Raw genomic sequence first — 9212 nt, 5'->3', positions numbered from 1 at the left:
ATAAATACACATTAAAAATAAATTAAAATACACATATATTTATATATAAATATATTAATAATTAATTTTAATAATTAATTTTAATGTACAAATAATATTTTTCATACATTATTTCTTTTTATGACTTGACTGACTTATAAGTTGTAATGTTTTTATAGCAAGGTTTCTCATAAAGGTTATGGTGAAGTGACCATTGGGTCCGATGACATTATTGTTGCAGCTAGTCCTAGTGGGACAACCCACGTAATAAAAAACGTAGATCAGATTCGGTGTACATTTTTTCTAGGATGTCAAGATAATGTTAATGTCTCAAGTACCCCTTTAATGTTTGGAAAGATTTTTAATTTTTTTATCTTATAATAAATTAAGTTATTCAATTAGGTTCTTTTTGCTAATTAACCGATTTGAACCTTAATGTCCAATTGATGTCATTATTATAGCTCGATTACACATTATAACTCGATTATAACCACTATAGATCGGTTGTTAAACAACCAAATACTAAAATATATCATCACGTTCTAAAACATTATTATTCCTCGTTTAAGTAAAATGTTCAAAAAACATATCCCAAAAATAAAAGGAAGATAAGAAACTGTTTGAAGATATATTGAAATAAATAAAACTTATTATTCATTCACTAACGTGAACATTTGAGTGCCTTTTGCAGGTGGTGCGGAATTTATAACCACAAACTAACCGACAAGTGTATCGAGTCGTACCAAGTAGTACCTCAAGTGAATGAGGGTCAATCCCACGAGAATTGATGGATTAAGTAACAATGGTTGATTAATTTACTTAGTTAGACAAGCAGAAAATTGTGTTTTGAGAGTTCAAACACATTAACAGTAAATTCAGAATATCAAAAAGCAAGCAGTAAACAAGTTGTGAATAATATATGGAGAAACAGTTAAGGCTTCAGAGTTATCTATTTTTCGGATTGACTTTTCTTACTAACTATTTTAATCATGCAATATTTAATTCATGGCAAACTATACGTGACTACACCCTAATTCATTAGACCTTTTTAGTCTCCTCTAACTCTCATCAACCGCCAATTCTTTGGTCACTTAATTCCAATTAGAGGGTGAAGTTCAATTCTAGTTGTATGCCACAGAAACACTAATTACCCAAATATAAGAGGATTATATGTCATGTATCCCGTTAAGTCCAGATAATTAGAAATTTAAGAGAATATGTTTTCAAGCTGTTGTTCAAGTAAAGAGCTTTTTCAAGTTATACAAGAACTCAATTAGAATAAGGGTCATACTTCCATTCCACCCATATTCATAAAATAAGAATGAAAACAATTCTTGAATTATAAATCAATACATGAATTAAAATAGAAAAGTAATAGTATCAATCCATACAATAGACAGAGCTCCTAACCTTAAGAGTGGAGGTTTAGTTGCTCATCGTTCAGAGAGAAAACTAAGATTCTGAAAAACTGTAAATTGCAGAATGAGGTAGGAGAGAATAGATTCGAAGAGCCCGAAGGACTGATTTTTTTCCCTTTTATATCTAATCATAATTAATGTAAAATATATTTCCTAAAAACTAAATAATATATTTTCCTAATTATAAAAGAAATAAATTTTAATCAAAATTTATTAGTTGATTCGTGCAGTCTTTGGACGCGAATGGGGACCACTTGGGTTAGAAGGGTTGGTGCCGAACTTGGAGGGAGTCAAGTTCGGCGTGGACTAGGTAGAGAATTCCTTGGGCTTTCCGTGACTTGTGGTGCCAAACTTGATAGCCACCAAGTTTGGCGTGGAGGTTGGCGAGTTTCTTCTTTGGAGTCCTTATGTTGGCGCTGAAAACTCAAGTTCGGCGTGGAGAAGGCAGCACAATTCCCTTGGAGGAGCTGATACTGGCGCCGAACTTGAAGAACTTCAAGTTCGGCATGGAGGAGGCAGCGTAGCCTTTCTTTGGAGTCCTTGTGTTGACGCCGAACTTGAGTAAACTCAAGTTCGGCGTGGAGATGGCAGCGTGCATTCTTCATTGGAAACTTGAGTGTGGCGCCAAACTTGAGTAATCTCAAGTTTGGCACCATGAAGGCCGAACAAAATGGAAGAAAAGGGTATACTATTATACAATGTTGGAAAGCTCTGGAAGTTAGCTTTCCAATGGCACTAGAATCACGTCAATTGGACCTTTGTAGCTCAAGATATTCCTATTTGAGTGCAAGAAGGTCAGGGTTGACAGCATCATTCGCTTTCTATCTTTTCTGCTACAAAACTCCGTCAAATCCATCCGAATGCTACCTGAAATAAACAGAAATTGCAAACAACTCAAAGTATCATTCATAGTGGCTAAAGATAATTAAATATTGATTAAACTCAACAATTTAAATGCAAATTCACTAAAAAAAGATAGAAAAGATGCTCACGCATCACAACACTAAACTTGAATTGTTGCTTGTCTTCGAGCAACCAAAACTAATACATGACTAAGATGTGAATTTGCATGAGAAGTGAGAGTTCAATGAGGCTCGTGTCTCTTCTTGAAGTGAGGTTTATCTATTGCAATACTGAATAGTTTTGGCATCTCACTCTCCTTTGAATCAGAAGAATGTCACTGTCATTCGGAATTAGAATCCGGATACCATTATGAATTCTCTAATCTTTTATACTTCAGTTTAATCTTTGAACACAGTAAATTTCCTTTAATTCTCTTTTCTTTGGTGCTTTGCACCTTGAGCCTAGCCGTGACTTTAAATGTTTTGTTTCAAGTTTCATTTGACACAAAAACACCACAAGCACTTAACTGGGGAACTCTCTTTAGGTTCTGATTTTTCTTTTAGTTACTCCTAGATAGTGGTGCTCAAAACTTTTGGCATACTCTGTTAAATACACTTGATCTCGACTCTTAGTACTATGTTTCAAGGATTACTTGACACAATTACACCACAAGCATATGACTAGAGAAACAACTCTTTGAGCTTTTAATCATGTCTGATCTTCCTAGTCATTGATGCTCAGAGCCTTGGATTTTGTTTTTATTTTTCTTTTGCTATTTCTTTTGCTTCAAGGATTAAGCTTTCACTAATTTCAGAAAATTCATAATAGTTCTCTAAATTATTGTTCCTTATATATCAACATCCTTTGATTCAAATTCAAATATGCACTGTTCATATCATGCATTCAAAATCACAGATAATACCACCACATTTAAGTAAATAAGACCACTCTTTGATATAAACTCTATTTCTCATGTAATACATCTTTTTTTTTCTTTTCTTTTTAGATTCAAGCTCAGTGAGCGATACATGAGACACCCTTCAGAATTAAAATCAAATATCAAAATAAAAAGCAGCAAATTAAACTAGACCTAGGAATTGAAATAACAAATGATCATGCAATAACTAAAATAAAACAGCAGAAAACCGAAACATAACATAGTAAGAACGAGAAGGAATATAGAATGAAAGGAACTCAAGCACCTCAGTTATCCTAGTGGCCGTTTCATTCTTCAAGCTGTGCTCCTCCGTGCAGATGATTCGCCTCCCTTTGGTGCCATCAAAATAAACAGAAAAGCCACAAGCGAAGCGACAACACCAAACTTAAAAGTTTGCTTGTCCTCAAGCAAAGAAAAAATGTTCCTGTTTTACACACTCTGCATTATCAAAGCACACTTAAAAAGAAGGAAAACAATAAGAAATTAAAATAAACTAAATAAATTAAAAATAAACAGAAAATCTAAAGACACGGAATATTGGATTGCCTCCCAACAAGTGCTTATTTAATGTCACTAGCTTGACACTTGATTGTCGAATTTTTCTTCCTCTTCTTCCAGTTGGTTAAAAGAAATGACTCCAAGGGAGGAGAGGCGAAAATTAGTACCCTTTGACTTGAATTTCTCCTAACAAGCTTTCTTTTATTGTTATTAGCTTGATTCGCCTTGCTTGTTGGGGTAGAGGTTGGATTGCTTTTCGTTGACCTTCTATTTTTCATGGATAATGTCTTTTGTTTCTTGGTCATAATCCCCTTTTTTGTGCTTTCCTTGATTGCCTTCACTTCTTTAATTTCAAAATTTGGGTGTTGTGTGATGGTTGGAGTGTACCATTCATCAAGAACTTCTTGAATTGGTAGTTCAATAAACTCACCCTCTATGCCACTCTCTGCTTCATTGGAGTGTAGATTCCCATAATTGTTTTCATCCCTTACAACCTCCTTTGTTTGTGCATCTTCCTTCTTTGTTTGTGCATCTTCCTCTTCTTCCATGTGTGAGGGTGAAAAGTTCTCTAATTCACTGGAGTATGAACTCCTTTGATTAATTTCCTCACTTTCTTTCATAGGATCTTGCATTATATCTCTTGGGAAGGAATTTGCTTGTTCCTCCTTTTGGGGCTTGATAATCAACTCCACATATTTCTCTACATTTTTGACACTCGTCCTTATATCATATATGAATTCTTTCATGAGAAGCTCAAGAGCTGATAGTTCTTGATGTGAATAAGGAGATGGTGGCTCTTGATATGAATAAGAAGGAGATGATGGTTCTTGATAAGAGTAAAAAGAGGATGGTTCTTGGTATGAATAGGGAGATGGTGGCTCTTGATATGAGTAGAAAGATGATGGTTCTTGATATGGATAGAGAGGTGGTGGTTTTTGGTATGAATATGGAGATGGTGGTTCTTGATAGTTGGAACATGGAGCACTGAAGTTTCTTTGGTTTTGACTTTACCAACCAAAATCCGGGTAGTTCCTCCATCCACAATAATAAGAATCACTCCTTGGGTGTGAATAATAACCCACGTGATCTCTCCATTATTTTTCCTTAGCACAAAGCACCAAACAGAATTAAACGCACCATGTGGTAAACAGGCAAGTAAAGAAGAAAGAACATAAAGGAAAATAAAATAAAATATAAAAGAAAATAAAAAAATAAAATAAAATAAAGAAAATAAACTGAATAATTAAGAAAATAAAATAACTAATAAGAAAAAAAGAGTATAAAATTCAAACTTAATAAATAAAATAACTAGGAAGAATAAAACAACTAAGGGACACCAAACTTAATTTCAGAAATTAAGAAAAAAAATAAATCTAAATATATATTTTTTTTAAATTTAAAAAAACAAGTTAAACGAAATTAAAGCAAAAACGCTTAATCTAAGAAATCAAACAACCAGTAGTTGTCAATCACAGTCAATCCCCGGCAACGGCACAAAAAACTTGGTGCGAAATTTATAAACACAAACTAACTGGGAAGTGCATCGGGTCGTATCAAGTAGTACCTCAAGTGAATGAGGGTCGATCCCACGAGGATTGATGGATTAAGCAACAATGGTTGATTAATTTACTTAGTTAGACAAGTAGAAAATGGTGTTTTGAGAGTTCAAACGCATTAACAGTAAATTCAGAATATCAGAAAGCAAGCAGTAAACAAGTTGTGAATAATATATGGAGAAACAATTAAGGCTTCAGAGTTATCTATTTTTCGAATTGACTTTTCTTATTAACTATTTTAATCATGCAAGATTTAATTCATGGCAAACTATATGTGACTAAATCTTAATTTCTTAGACCTTTTTAGTCTCCTCTAACTCTCATCAACCGCCAATTCATTGGTCACTTAATTCCAATTAGAGGGTGAAGTTCAATTCTAGTTGTATGCCACAGAAACCTTAATTACCCAAATATAAGAGGATTATATATCACGTATCCCGTTAAGTCCGGATAATTAGAAATTTAGGAGAATATATTTTCAAGCTGTTGTTCAAGTAAAGAGCTTTTCTAAGTTATACAAGAACTCAATTAGAACAAGGGTCATGCTTCCGTTCCACCCAGATTTATAAAATAAGAACAAAAATAATTCTTGAATTATAAATTAGTACATGAATTAAAATAGAAAAGTAATAGTATCAATCTATACAATAGACAGAGCTCCTAACCTTAACAGTGGAGGTTTAGTTGCTCATAGTTCAGAGAGAAAACTAGGATTCTGAAAAACTGTAAATTACGGATTGAGGTAGAAGAGAAGAGATTCGAAGAGTCCGAAGGACTGATTCTTTTCCCTTTTATATCTAAACCTAATTAATATAAAATATATTTCCTAAAAACTAAATAATATATTTTCCTAATTATAAAAGAAATAAAGTTTAATCAAAATTTATTAGTTTATTCGTGCAGCCTTTGGACGCAAATGGGGACCACTTAGGTTAGAAGAGTTGGTGCCGAACTTGGAGGGAGTCAAGTTCGGCGTGGACTAGGCAGAGAATTCCTTGGGCTTTCCTTGACTTGTGGTGCCAAACTTGATAGCCACCAAGTTTGGCGTGGAGGTTGTGCGAGTTTCTTCTTTCGAGTCCTTGAAGGCAGCACGATTCCCTTGGAGGAGTTGATACTGACACCGAACTTGAAGAACTTCAAGTTCGACGTGGAGGAGGCAGCGTAGCCTTTCTTTGGAGTCCTTGTGTTGGCGCCGAACTTGAGTGGAGATGGCAGCGTGCATTCTTCATTGGAAACTTGAGTGTGGCGCCAAACTTGAGTAACCTCAAGTTTGGCGCCATGAAGGCCGAATGAAATGGAAAAAAAGGGTATACTATTATATATCCTTGAAAAGCTCTAGAAGTAAGCTTTTCAATGCCGCTAGAATCACGTCAATTGGACCTCTGTAGTTCAAGATATTCCTGTTTGAGTGCAAGAAGGTCGGGGTTGACAACATCATTCGCTTTCTTCCTTTTCTGCTACAAAACTCTGTCAAATCCATCCGAATGCTACCTGAAATAAACAGAAATTGCAAACAACTCAAAGTATCATTCATAGTGGCTAAAGGTAATTAAATCTTGATTAAACTCAACAATTTGAATGCAAATTTACTAGGTAAAGATAGAAAAGATGCTCACGCATCAGCAGGTGCCCACCCGAAGTATAATTCATCTCGACGGAAAGCTCCTAGTTATTCACTGACAGCGGCCAACTTTCACAAGAATAATTGGCGCCCACCGTGAAGCCTAGAAACAAAAACTTTTTTCTTTAGGTCCCAAAATTACCAGATCTACCTATGGCTATCCAACATTTTCTCACACCATCCGAGAGCTCCTTTGGATGGTAACAAAGTTATAACAAACTAATTAGTGCATGACAGAAGAAAATCAAAGAATGACAAATTAGATAACTGAGTTAACCAATACTCAGATTGCTAATAATGATGATTACAATGAACAAATAGATGACGAGGAAGGAAATTCTGATCTAACGCATGTCTCTGAAACTTAATAACCAGTGAAAGATCAACAAACCAATGAAGATGATGAATTGGCAGTTGGACCATTTACAATAGATATCATGAATTTTAAACTATCTAAAAACTTTGCGTTATAAATAACTCTGACTTTCTATGATAACATGAATAATCTAAAAATACATGCCAAAAAATTCCCCTTCATAATAATAATAAACGGTGCTTTCAATTCTATCGATTCTATCTTAGAGTAGCTATTATATTTTTTTTAGTGTTCTAATTTCGCTAACAGCTAAATTACATTGAAAATTTTTTTTACTTCAATTTTGTTAGTAGTAAATATGAAATTAAAGTAGAAAAAAATAATTTTTTTTAATTTCAGTTATACTGACGGTAAAAATAAAAAAAATGCAAAATATTAAATTGTTACAATTTTATTTAAAATAGTACATATATAATTTTTTTTTAAAGAAAACTCTTAACAAGGGTTTACTAACATGTGAGCTAAACCCTGAACCTGATTTCAAAAGTGAAAGCTCCAATCTCCGACTGAGTCCTACGCCGAAATCAGAGAGTAGAAGTAACATTGAAATTGAATTGAAGGCGAAATCGAGACCAGAAGCGTGCCCCTCTGTGTTTTACTCCGTGATTCCCAATCTGAGAGTAGAAGTAACGGTGGTGCGAATATGACTAAGTTCCGGAAACTAGGTCGACCCACCGGTCACCCAATGTCCATGCTCAGAACCATGGTCTCCCAGCTCATCAAGCACCACCGCATCCAAACCACTCTTGCCAAGGTCCCTCTTTCTTCCCATTTCAATTTCAATTTCAATTTCAATTTCATTTTCGTATCAACACTCTCTTCTCTCTGTTTCCAGGCTAAAGAGGTTCGCAGAGTCGCTGACAACATGGTTCAGCTTGGCAAGCAGGTTTCTCCTTCACTCTTTCTTTCTTTTTCTTTCATGCATCTGTTTATTATTATTGTTTGAGTACCACAACTGAAATACAGAGGAATCAACTGGAGGCATAAATGTGTCACACTCGAGGTGCATTTAGAGTGAAAATTATCATCGGGTAATAGAGAAAGAGCCTAATACAAATAGGAACAATAACGCACAGAGAAAGAAAAGGATATACCTAAATAGAAACTTAAAGATGGTGTATCAAAACAAGGACTGCACAACCAATTCTTTTGGAAGTGCAGTTGAATCTGAAACCAACAAACCATTACATTAAAACTTATATAATTAATGCCATTGCTCATACATATCACATTTTAGTTGGAACTTGGAACACTTCAAAAACAAGAACCATAGAGAGGGCCAAGCTTATTATTAACTATCACTATAGTTGTACAAGATTTTTTCAACTCCATGAACAGCAGATACACCAGATTGTATTTACACTCAAATGCAAGAATTCAAGACAAAATTTGAAGAAGTAACTGACCAGTTTCAGACTGAAGTGCGGAATTTTATGACCTTAAAAGCTTGCGAGAAATTTCATGAACTGCTTTCAAATCTTCCACAGTATTGAAATCCAAAAAAAAAAGTAGTATTATTATTTTATATGATAATTTTAACGAAGTAAAGACACAACGAAATATATCGGGTGTAAGGAAGAATGTTTGAATATCCCAATAAATGAGAATGCAAGAACAATTTTCCAATTGTTTCGGAAGTAGAAATAACAATAAAAAACAATCTTGCAGATAGGACACACTACCCACTCACTTGGTTTACACGGACACTAAGTGAAAATAGGAAGCAAACCATCAAACATTTGGTGTGCAAATCTTAGTTAACAAAATGAATTCGAAGGGAGAAAATGGGTTGCAGAGTGGTGAGAAGGATGAGGGGGGTTTGTGAGATGGGTCAGGGAAGTGAGGGGGCACAGTGAGGAACACAACTGTGAAAGCGCGCAATAACAACGATGGCAGCAGCTTCAGACTCTAGAGGCAGCGGTTCTCTACTTTCTCTTGAAAATGCATCGTTTCAATTTTTTTTTTTTAATAATTGAACTAGTTA

General features: G+C 34.6%; 1 protein-coding gene across 7 annotated transcripts in view; it reads left to right on the top strand.

Annotated features, from left to right (window-relative positions):
* LOC107622230 (putative disease resistance RPP13-like protein 1) overlaps positions 1 to 9212 on the top strand; it is a 34973-nt gene that overhangs the window by 17782 nt on the left and 7979 nt on the right. For 2 of the 7 annotated variants that reach the window (XR_002356556.1, XR_001616138.2), the window contains exons 1-2: positions 7696 to 7982; positions 8064 to 8114. The exons of the other annotated variants lie outside the window; for them this stretch is intronic. The gene's annotated coding sequence lies outside the window, so the exon portion shown is untranslated. Of the gene's footprint in view, positions 1 to 7695; positions 7983 to 8063; positions 8115 to 9212 lie in introns of those variants that run through there. 7 annotated transcript variants of the gene reach the window in all.

This window comes from Arachis ipaensis, chromosome B10, assembly GCF_000816755.2.
Source record: "Arachis ipaensis cultivar K30076 chromosome B10, Araip1.1, whole genome shotgun sequence".
NCBI classification, from domain to species: domain Eukaryota; kingdom Viridiplantae; phylum Streptophyta; class Magnoliopsida; order Fabales; family Fabaceae; genus Arachis; species Arachis ipaensis.
This window is presented reverse-complemented; position numbering and strand designations above follow the sequence as displayed.